Source organism: Brienomyrus brachyistius, chromosome 14 (assembly GCF_023856365.1).
Source record: "Brienomyrus brachyistius isolate T26 chromosome 14, BBRACH_0.4, whole genome shotgun sequence".
Taxonomy (NCBI): Eukaryota; Metazoa; Chordata; class Actinopteri; order Osteoglossiformes; family Mormyridae; genus Brienomyrus; species Brienomyrus brachyistius.
Window position 1 is genome coordinate 7,084,712 of NC_064546.1, and position 12,715 is coordinate 7,097,426.

Consider the following 12,715-nt stretch of genomic DNA (forward strand, 5'->3'; position numbering starts at 1 on the left):
AGTTTTCTGAAGTATCAGCATACAGAGAAAGTGAAAGAACAACATTGATGCATTAAATCTAAAGCCGTGGTCAAAAGTTTGGAGAATGACACAAGTATTGGTTTTCACGAAGTTTACTGCAATCAGTGTTTGTAGATCTTTGTCGGATGTGTCTATGGTATGGTACTTCATAAGTGTCAAAGACTTTTATTGACAGTTGCTGTAAGTTTATGCGAAGAGTGAATATTTGCTGTATCGGGCCTTCTTTTTCAAGACCTGTGCAATTCATCCTGGCATGCTGTCAATCAACCTCTGGGTCAAATCCTGACTCATGGCAGGCCATTCTTGCATAATCAATGCTTGGAGTTTTTCAGAATTTATAGGTTTTTGTTTGTCCACATGCCTTTTGAGGATTGACTACAACGTCTCAATGGGATTAAGGTTTGGGAAGTTTCCTGGCCATGGACCCAAAATGTCGATGTTTTGGTCCCCAAGCCACTTAGTAATCATTTTTGCCTGATGGTACGGTGCTCCATCATGCTGAAAAAGGCATTGTTCCTCACAAAACTGTTCTTGGGTGGTTGGGAGATGTTTTGCACCAAACAGTTTTGTGAGGAACAATGCCTTTTTCAGCATTGAACTCCAGTCCTCAACAGTCCAATCCCTGTACCATTTGCAGAATATCAGTCTGTCGCTGAGCTTTTTCTTGGAGAGAAGTGGCCTCTTTGCCGCCCTTCTTGACACCAGGCCATCCTCAAAAAGTGTTTGCCTCACTGTGTGTGTAGAAGCACTCACACCTGCCTGCTGCCATTCCTGAGCAAGCTCTGCACCGGTGGTGCCCCGATCCCACAGCTGAATCTTAGGAAACAGTCCTGGAGCTTGCTTGACTTTCTTGGGCACCCTGAAGCCTTCTTCAGAACAATTGAACCTCTTTCCTTAAAGTTCCTGATGATCCAATAAATTTAGATGCAATCTTACTAACAGCAATATCCTTGCCTGTGAAGCCCTTTTTTTGCAAAGTGATGATGAATGCACGCAATTCCTTGCAAGTAACCATGGTTAACAGAGGAAGAACAATGATTTCAAGCACCACCCTTCATTTAAAGCATCCGGTCTGCTATTCTAACTCAATCCACATGACAGAGTGATCTCCAGCCTTGTCCTTTTCAACACTCTCACCTGTGTTACCGAGAGAATCACTGAAATGATGTCAGCAGGTCCTTTTGTGGCAGTGGAAATGGGTTTTTTGGGATTAAGTTCATTTTCATGGTAAGGAGGCACTTTGCAATTAATTGCAATGCATCTGATCACTCTTCATAACATTCTGGAGTACAAATGCTCCTCTACTATGCTCCTTTTAACTTACGAACTTTCAGACATATGAATGAAGAGGACTGTAAGTCCAAATTGTGTTCCTTGGGCTCCCGTTTCCTGTCCACAACATCAATTTTTTTTTCTGCGCACCAATTTCTGGTAGTACGATTTTTGGTGGCTACTCCCGCTGTGCAGTAGCGTAGCATGCATACTCCCAGCATCCTAGTTCTTTGTACTTGCGTATACCCTTAAAATGATGTTGAATAACGACTTAGGAACATTTCAAGTTACAAATGGCCATTTGGAACGTATCTCAGTCGTAAGTAGAGGAGCGTATGTATATGCAAATTGTCATCATAAAAACTGAGGCAGCAGACTGTGAAAATTAATTTTTGTGTCATTCTGAAAACTTTTGGCCACAACTGTAAGGCTACAGTACTACTTATTATTCATTACTACTAGTAATAATTACACTACACGCGAAATATTTTGTGTATTGTATGGAAAATGAAACGTGACAAATATTTTGGGTCCTATGCAATATTAGGCAGGTGGTTTTAATATTCTGGCTGATCAGTATATGTAAAGTCTGTAATAAAAAAAAAAATCACATTTTTTTCAGAAGTTTTTATTGGTAATAGTGTTACTGTTAAATGCCCTTTTATCATATTAAACATAATTACTGCATAATTATAATTAGTTATATGGAGAATGTAAGCATTTATTAACCATTTCGTTTCAGGTTGTGAATATCATTCATTTATCTTGGACAGGGATTTCAGAGGACAAATGTATTGAGTAGGTGTCCATTATTCCTATATACAATTGTGTTTTTTACCATAGATACTTTATTGATCCCCGTTGGGAAATTATATGTTAAACTAATTCTAGTTTTTGATGCATACCTAATTATATTACCGATATATGTTGTCTTTGTAACCCAGACCCCCAGGTCCTCCTGGGTGAGGTAGCCTAACTGATGACACATACTAATAAGCACAGATAGCACTCAACATGCAGCTGCTACAGTGCAGGTTAGCAAGCTACAGAGGGTGCTTAGGAGACAAAGGGGCCATAATATAAAATTCCAATCAATACATACTAGATTTCATAGCCTCTCATGCTAAATGTGGCACCTCTAGGTTAATCAAGAACAAACAGGTGCATCGGATGCGGCAAAAATTCATATGTGGGAAATAAAAAAACTTGCACAAAATGCATTCTGCCAATGGAAATATTGGTAGACAATGCCAGGCTACTTGTCTAGAGGCTTAAATTTGACCTTTTTGCATCTGTAGAAGCAGTTATGCTTTTAGCATGAGAATGATTTTGTGTCTAATACATTTGCATGTGTGGCTAAGGAAACTCCATTTCAGTTAGCTACAGTGGCTAATACTTCTGAAAAGCTAGCGAGAACTCTACAACAAAGTAACAGATCAATCAGGTAGGCTACCTTCCCAGTAAACGCATCTTCCAGACATTTATTGTGAATGAAAATCTGTTTGACCAGGAGATGGCCCTGCACCCAAACCTCCTGTGTGGTGGCAGAGTGGGTTGCCTGAGTTTTTAGGTCCCACCAAAATCACCATCTTTGGAGTGCAGAGAAATGACACAGCTCTTCTGCTACTGGAGGAACTAGAGGAACATTAAGGCTTCATTTGCACATCTGAGACATAATGACATGATATGATGCAACTACAAAGCTTTAGAATGTGTTTAATAAACAGAAATGTTGCACAGCACAGCAATACAGTACCTTTATGTTTTCATAAAAGGAATGAACACTATTGAGTGTTCAGACACTGGGGTGAGCACCCAGTATGCCCTCCAGTTCCACTGTTAATCCAGACACAATGACCTTAGATCAACTAAAGAGAAAAAAATTAAAATCCAGCTAAAAGTCTTGGAATTACAAGAAGAATATTGCACAGTGAAAACAAAGAAAATCTATCCATTTTCCAAACCGGTTATCCTACTGGGTCACGGGGAGTCCATCCCGGAAGCAATGGACATGAGGCAGGGAACAACCCAGGATGGGGGGCCAGGCCATCACAGGGCACACTCACATGCACTCCTACGGGCAATTTAGCAAATCCAGTTAGCCTCAGCATGTTTTTGGACTGTGAAGGGAAACTGAAGGAAACCCACGACGACATGGGGAGAACATGCAAACTCCGCACCCATGTAACCCAGGCGGAGACTCGAACCTGGACCCCAGAGGTGTGAGGCAACAGTGCTAACCACTGCACCACCATGCCACCCCAAATAAAAATAAAATGGCCTCAAGCTATTTGTTAATGTTAATGAGGGAAGAACTGTCATCGCCAAGTGGGGATCATTATGTTTTTAATAATCTTTCTCACCTAAAGTGAAGGCTGGCAAAGTGCTCATGGAATCTCTACCCCCCTCCACTTTCACCAGTATTGTGTGCATGTTGTTGCTGTCATCATCATCATCGCCATTATCAGCTTCCGGGTCTTCACCTTTGAGAGGCAAGGGAATTTGGCATGATTTGTATATGTTGTGCAATTCTGCGCATTGCTGTGATGATGGTTTATGCCCTATGTGGACTGTGCCACGCTCCACTGTGAAGGACATTAAATCTTTTCTATTGTCCTGTTTGGTCATGCTCCTTATCATCTTGTGTGCTCCAAAAGTCTAGTTAGTATAGAGATCCATCCATCCATTTTCCAAACCGCTTATGCTACTGGGTCACAGGGGGTCCGGTGCCTATTCTGGAAGCAATGGGCATGAAGCAGGGAACAACCCAGGATGGGGGGCCAGCCCATCGCAGATAGAGATACATTAGACCATTAAATCTGTTAGGTCATCGAATACCTCAGCAATTAACTCAAAGGCTATATTACAATGAATCAATTTGAGTATTACTTACATAGGTGCACAATATGATAATGAAATATTTAAATCACTCTTTGAGGTACTTAAACCTCACCTGTTATGAAACTGAGTGCCGGTTTGGAAAAGAAGTCATCAGCCATCTCTTCTTTGGGCATACCTAACCCCCAAGAAGATGACATCCAGGATAGACATGATTTTACAGTACTATACCCTGGAATCATGTGTTGAGCTGGGCCACTTCACTACAATATCAAGTATTGCAAGGTTAGCATCCATGACCATCTATGTATTAATACTTGTATTAATACTACAATACCACTTAAAATGTATATGCATGCTCAACCACACCTAGGGCAATGAACTTCAATCAATGACATCAACTACTCTGGGAAAACCAGCAATTTGCAAACAGTCTGTTTAAACATTATTTCATGTTGAATGGTGGGCAAATGGCTTCGAGGAGATTCTGGTCCACCATCCGGCGGCTCCAGGCGGGAAAGCGGTGCAGCATCAACACTATTTATAGTGGGGATGGTGCGCTGCTGACCTCAACTCGGGACGTTTTGGGTCGGTGGAAGGAATACTTCGAAGACCTCCTCAATCCCACCGACACGCCTTCCAATGTGGAAGCAGAGTGTGGGGACTTGGGGGTGGACTCGCCTATTTCTGGGGCGGAGGTCACTGAGGTGTTCAAACAGCTCCTCGGTGGCCGGGCCCCGGGGGTGGATGAGATTCACCTGGAGTTCCTCAAGGCTCTGGATGCTGTGGGGCTGTCCTGGCTGACACGCATCTGCGGCATCGTGTGGACATCGGGGGCAGTGCCTCTGGACTGGCAGACCGGGGTGGTGGTCCCCCTTTTTAAGAAGGGGGACCGGAGGGTGTGCTCCAACTACAGGGGGATCACACTCCTCAGCCTCCCTGGTAAGGTCTATTCGGGGGTCCTGGAGAGGAGGGTCCACCGGATTGTCAAACCTCGGATTCAGGAGGAGCAGTGTGGTTTTCGCCCTGGCCGTGGAACAGTGGACCAGCTCTATACTCTCAGCAGGGTTTTGGAGGGTTCATGGGAATTTGCCTGACCAGTCTACATGTGTTTTGTGGACTTGGAGAAGGCATTCGACCGTGTCCCTCAGGGAGTCCTGTGGGGAGTGCTCCGGGAGTATGGGGTACCGGGCTTCCTTTTTAGGGCAGTTCGGTCCCTGTATGACCGGTCCCAGAGCCTGGTCCGCATGGGCAGCAATAATTCGGACTTGTTTCCGGTGAGGGTTGGCTTCCGTCAGGGCTGCCCTTTGTCACCGATTCTGTTCATAGCTTTAATGGACAGAATTTCTAGGCGCAGCCAGGGCGTTGAGGGTGTCTGGTTCGGTGACCTCAGGATTAGGTCTCTGCTTTTTGCAGATGATGTGGTTCTGTTGGCCTCATCGGACCGTGACCTTCAGCTCTCACTGGAGCAGTTCGCAGCCGAGTGTGAAGCAGCTGGAATGAGAATCAGCACCTCCAAATCCGAGACCATGATTCTCAGCCGGAAAAGGGTAGAATGCTCTCTCCGGGTTGGGGATGGGGTCCTCCCCCAAGTGGAGGAGTTTAAGTATCTCGGGATCTTGTTCACGAGTAGGGGAACGATGGAACGGGAGGTCGACAGGCGGATCGGTGCGGTGCCAGCAGTCATGCGGGCGCTGCATCGGTCTGTCATGGTGAAGAGAGAGCTGAGCCAAAAGGCAAAGCTCTCGATTTACCAATCGATCTACGTTCCTAACCTCACCTATGGTCATGAGCTATGGGTAGTGACCGAAACAACGAGATCGCAGGTCCAAGCGGCCGAAATGAGTTTCCTCCGCAGGGTGGCTGGGCTCTCCCTTAGAGATAGGGTGAGGAGCTCAGTCATTTGGGAGCCGCTGCTCCTCCGCATCGAGAGGAGCCAGATGAGGTGGCTCGGGCATCTGATTAGGATGCCTCCGGGACGCCTCCCTGGGGAGGTGTTCCGGGCATGTCCTACTGGGAGGAGACCCCAGGGAAGACCCAGGACACGCTGGAGAGACTATGTCTCCCGGCTGGCCTGGGAACGCCTCGGGATCCCCCCAGAGGAGCTGGATGAAGTGGCCGGGGAGAGGGAAGTCTGGGCTTCCCTGCTGAGACTGCTGCCCCCGCGACCTGACCCCGGATTAAGCGGAAGATGATGGATGGATGGATGGTGGGGAAATGTATCCATCTGTGTATTACATCACATGCTGTAAAAGCATTCACAGCATCTGTCAATGGATTACCAACTTCCTGACAGATAGAAAACAGTATGTGAGGCTGGGCCCTCACCTCTCTGATCCAATGTCCAAAGGTTCCCCTCATGGCTGTGTCCTCTTAGCTCTCCTGTTTTCACTATAGACAAATGACTACACATCCAAGGACAGCTCCACCAAAATTCTGAAAATTGCAGATGATGCAACTATAGTGGGCTTCATCTCTAACAACGAGACCAGCTACTGTGAACAAATGGACTATCTTGTGGTTTGATGTACTCAGAATAACCTAGAGCCCAATGTTGCTAAGACTGTAGAGAAGAGGATCAACTTCTGCCAACAACCCTGCACACTCATCCCCTTGGAATATTAAGGGTCAGGCTGTGTTAGTGGTTGAGTCATTAAAATTTCTAGTGTTCACCATCTCGAACATACTGAAGTGTATCACATCCATCACAAAAAAAGCTCAGCGGAGACTTCTTCCTGCACCAGCTCAGGACAATCAACATGTCACAATGCATCTTAATGAACTTTTATTCAGCCATTACAGACAGTATTGTGTCAAACTCCATTACCGTTTGGTTTCCTGCTGCCACCAGCTTTTCCCAAGATCAGGCTGCAGCAGGTCATCATTTACCTGTACACTCGAACACGCCCTCATCATCCATCTTCACACATGGACTGGGGAGCCCTTTTCAGTCCTGCATGGCAGGAGACCAACATGTGAGTACTGAGAAATGCCAGGCGATGCGCGCTCTATCCCACGGCTGAGCTCCCATCAACACTGGGATCTCCCCCTTCCTTTTTACTAAATTTAGCATTGCGTGCGGGCAGGGGATAAGCTGGCCAGGCTCACCCATTCCCCTCAGGCAATATGTTCTCAAATTCCCCCTTTTGTCCGACTGATGCTGCTTGCGATAACATAGTAAAATAGGCGTCCTTGCGCAATGCCTCCCTGCCCCCCTGAAGGCAAAATAAGGTGCTGTATAATGACCCTCCCGTCTCCCGAAACCAAGATAAGCATTCTGCATGCCGATCTAATGGACGAGCATCATGGCTTCTTTTTATGAGAGACAAGGTATTTGTAAAGAAATTGATTTTACAGGTGATCGGTAAAGAATAACACGTTTGTGTTCAATAACATCCTGGGTGAATCATGGACGATTAATCTGAATTTCAGGATGATTAGTCCATACACGATCAGAATTAATCTATTATCACAACTTCCCAGAATATTACAGTAGAAGGATTAATTCCATGCCACGTGGGCAACGTAATCGTTCGCAAATTCATCCTAATACACACACTTGCCATCATATTCCCACGTAGATATTCCCCCATTATTATTATCCATCCATCCATTTTCCAAACCGCTTATCCTACTGGGTCGCGGGGGGCCCGGAGCCTATCCTGGAAGCAATGGGCATGAGGCAGGGAATAACCCAAGATGGGGGGCCAGCCCATCGCAGAGCACACTCACACACCATTCACTTACACACATTCCTAAGGGAAATTTAGCAACTTCAATCAGCATCAGCATGTTTTTGGACTGTGGGGGGAAACCGGAGTACCCAGAGGAAACCCCATGACGACATGGGGAGGACATGCAAACTCTACACACATGTAACCCAGGCGGAGACTCGAACCTGGGTCCCAGAGGTGTGAGGCAACAGTGCTAACCACTGCACCACCATGCCGCCCCATTATTATCCATCCATCCATCCATCTTCCAAACCGCTTATCCTACTGGGTCGCGGGGGGTCCGGAGCCTATCCCGGAATGAATGGGCACGAGGCAGGGAACAACCCAGGATGGGAGGCCAGCCCATCGCAGGTTTTCCCGCCCAGTTATGCTATTTTGAAAATACAATTGCGGGTAAATATTAGGAGGTCGTGGGCTGATTTCATTATGTTCCGCGACAGCAAATTGTAAGTAATACTGAATCACTAGGCACCGAGAGTCAGAAACAGACATACACGGAAAGCAGGGTTGCCAACTGTCATGCATCTGGTATGAATAATGCTTTTGCTTACGGCAAATCTATATTATTCCATTATAAACCTAAAATACATCAGAAGCGATGGGGTAGTTTGTAAACCATACAGGCTATTTATGGCGAAATACAACTGTTACATACATGTAAATGCATGTGCATGTGTACAGACTTCTCTGCAATTGAAAATCTCTGAAAATCGTTTTATGTTCTAGTCACAGTGTAGCTCAGTGGGCTAAGCCTCTGTGCTTGTAACTAGAAGGTGGCCAATTCAAGCCCAATCTCAGCATATCAGTAGGCCCTTTAGCAATTAAATTTATAGGGGGAAAAAATCAGTAATCAGGAAGAAACAGTAGAGAAATTTTCATGGAAGAAATGTCTTTAGTTCAGATTTGAAGGAAGTGAAGGTAGAGCAGTCACAGAGAGATTGTGGAAGAGAGTTCCATAGTTTGGGGGCCATGGCACTGAAGGACCTGCCACCCATGGTGGAAAGTCTTGTGCATGGAGCAAAGAGGAGATGATTATTAGAAGATCTGAGAGAACGAGAAGGAGAGTAGGGAACCAATAGTTCACTGAGGTAGCAAGGTTATGCAGAGCGTTAAAAGTGAGAAGCATATTTTGAATATGATCTCAGGCTGAACAGGTCACCAGTATAGCTGAGAGAGGATGGCTGTGATGTGAGCGAAGCATTTAATATGAGTGTGAACTTGATTTGCTGAATTCTGACTATACTGAAGCTTTTGTATAGATTTTGCCGGGAGGCCATCGAAAAGGGAATTGAAGTAGTCAATACAGAATGTAATGACCAGAGATAAGGCATCAATATTGGACAAAAATGGGCAAGACGAGCAATGTTTTGGAGGTGAAAGATTGAGACTTTGGAGAGGGATATTAGGTGAAGATCAAAGCTGGGTGAAGAGTCAAATAACATTCCAAGCTTTCCGTTAACAGTGGCAGGTTTTTTAATACTAACAGAGAATCTGGAGGATTTGGATGCTGATGATTAGGGCCGACCAGTAAGACTTCAGTTTTGTCTGTTAAGTTTGAGAATGTTATCCTGCATTCAAAGCTTTAAATCTAAGATTCAATCAGTTAAATAAGATTAAAAAAACATGCTTTATTTGCTACTTGCACAAATATAGGTACATTGGAATGCTTTTCTTTGCTGATCCAATCTTGCTCTCAATAGCTTGGAGAGGTGGAATCCCAGTGCAGGGTTAGCTAAAGTGCAGTGCCCCTGGAGCTGGGGGTTAATGGCATTGCTTAAGAGCCCACCTGCCAAGACCAGGGCTCAGACTGGCAACCTGATCAGACACAGAGACTTAGGCCGTTGAGCCACTCACTTTTCTTCCTTCATCACTATTTTTCCATTTGTTTTTTTCTTCTGAGAACAAAGCATCACAGTGGAGTACTCTCAGATGGACAAACACATGCATATCATCAATATATGGTAACACTATAAATTTACTGCACCTTCATAATGCCTTCATAGAACATTCATAAGCAAGTAAGTATACTTTAACATCCTAACATACCTTTACAGCTTTAATATATATCAATAACAAACACATGATTATAGAATTGTTTATCAAGATAGTTTTTATTAATGTATATTAAAGTGGTCTTAGCTTCTTCATTGAAAGTGTTATGAATGCAATGATTTCAGACGTTATGGTATACTAACATGCTGCTGAATGTTCTACGCCTCTCCTGGAGCCGACACCTTATCGTGGTGGAGGAGTTTGTGTGTTCCAATGATCTCAGGAGCTATGTTGCCTGGGACTTTATGCCCCTGGTAGGGTCACCCAAGGCAAACAGGTCGTGGGTGAGGAACCAGACGAAGTGCGGCTCAGAAGACCCCTAACCTTGGCAGTCCAATCCTCGGCTGCAGAAGCTAGCTCTAGGGACATGGAATGTCACCTCTCTGATGGGGAAGGAGCCTGAGCTAGTGCGCAAGGTTGTGAGGTTCCGATTAGATATAGTCAGGCTCACCTCGACACACGGCTTGGGCTCTGAAACCAGTCTCCTTGAGGGGGGTTGGACCCTTTTCCACTCTGGAGTTGCCCACGGGGAGAGGCGTGGGCATGCTTATTGCCCCCTTGCTGGGCACCTGTACATTGGGGTTTACCGCAGTGGACGAGAAGGTAGCCTCCCTTTGCCTTTGGGTGAGGGGACGGGTCCTGACTGTTGTTTGTGCTTATGCGCCAAACGGTAGTTCAGAATACCCACCCTTTCTGGAGTCCTTGGAACGGGTGTTGGAGAGCGCTCCTCCTGGGAACTCTCTTGTTCTGCTGGGAGATTTCAATGCTCACGTGGGCAATGACAGTGAGACCTGCAGTGGGCGTCATTGGAACGGCCCCCCCGATCTGAACCTGAACAGTGCTTTGTTATTGGAGTTCTGTGCTCGTCACGGATTGTCCATCATGAACACTATGTTCAGGCATAAGGGTGTCCATATGTGCACTTGGCACCAGGACACCCTAGGCCGCAGTTCGATGATCGACTTTGTAGTCGTGTCATCAGACTTGCGGCCGCATGTCTTGGACACTCGGGTGAAGAGAGGGGCGGAGCTCTCAACAGATCACTACCTGGTGGTGGGTTGGCTCCGCTGGTGAGGGAGGAAGCCAGCCAGGCCTGGCAGGTCCAAGCGTTTAGTGAGGGTCTGCTGGGAACATCTGGCGGAATCCCCTGTCAGACGGAGTTTCAACTCCTACCTCCGGAAGAACTTCTCCAATATCCCGGGGGAGGCGAGGGACACTGAGTCCGAATGGGCCATGTTCCGCGCCTCCATTGTGGAGGCAGCTGACCGGAGTTATGGCTATAAGGTGGTTGGTGCCTGTCGCGGCCTTAGAAAACGACTTTTGGACGGCTTTGAGATTCTGGTCCACCATCCGGCAGCTCAGGGTGGGAAAGCAGTGCAACATCAACACTGTTTATGGTGGGGATGGTGCGCTGCTGACCTCAACTCGGGACGTTTTGGGTCGGTGGAGGGAATACTTCGAAGACCTCCTCAATCCCACCGACACGCCTTCCAATGTGGAAGCAGAGTGTGGGGACTTGGGGGTGGACCCTATCTCTGGGGCGGAGGTGGCTGAGGTGGTTAAACATCTCCTCATTGGTCGGGCCCTGGGGGTGGATGAGATCCGCCCGGAGTTCCTTAAGGCTTTGGATGCTGTGAGGCTGTCCTGGTTGACACGCATCTGCAGCATCGCATGAACATCGGGGGCAGTGCCTCTGGACTAGCAGACCGGGGTGGTGGTCCTCCTCTTTAAGGGAGACCAGAGGGTGTGCTCCAACTATAGGAGGATCATATTCCTCAGCCTCCCTGGTAAGGTCTATTCGGGGGTTCTGGAGAGGAGGGTCTGCCGGATTGTCAAACCTCAGATTTAGGAGGAGCAGTCTGGTTTTCGCCCTGGCCATGGAACAGTGGACCAGCTCTATACTCTCAGCAGGGTTTTGGAGGGTTCATGGGAGTTTGCCCAACCAGTCTACATGTGTTTTGTGGACTTGGAGAAGGCATTCGACCGTGTCCCTCGAGGAGTCCTGTGGGGGGAGCTCCAGGAGTATGGGGTGCCGGGCTGCCTTATAAGGGGTGTTCGGTCCTTGTACAACCGATGCCAGAGCTTGGTCCGCATTGTCAGCAGTAAGTCGGACTTGTTCCCGGTGAGGGTTGGACTCCGCCAGGGCTGCCCTTTGTCACCGATTCTGTTCATAGTTATTATGGACAGAATTTCTAGGTGCAGCCAGGGAGTTGAGGGTGTCTGGTTGGTGACCTCAGGATTAGGTCTCTGCTTTTTGCAGATGATGTGATTCTGTTGGCTTCATCGGGCTATGACCTTCGGCTCTCACTGGGACAGTTCGCAGCCGAGTGTGAAGCGGCTGGGATGAGAATCAGCACCTCCAAATCAGAGACCATGGTCCTCAGCTGGAAAAGGGTAGAATGCTCTCTCTGCGTTGCGGATGGGGTCCTCCCACAAGTGGAGGAGTTTAAGTATCTCGAGGTCTTCTTCACGAGTGAGGGAACGATGCAACGGGAGAACAGGCGGATCATTGCGGCATCAGCAGTGATGCGGGCACTGCATCGGTCTGTCATGGTGAAGAGAGAGCTGAACCAAAAGGCAAAGCCTACTACGTTCCTACCCTCACCTATGGTCACAAGCTGTGGGTAGTGACCGAAAGAATGAGATCGCAAGTGCAAGTGGCCGAAATGAGTTTCTTCCGCAGGGTGGCTGGGCTCTCCCTTAGAGATAGGGTGAGGAGCTCAGTCATTCAGGAGGGACTCAGAGTAGAGCCGCTGCTCCTCCGCATTAAGAGGAGCCAGATGAGGTGGCTCGGGCAT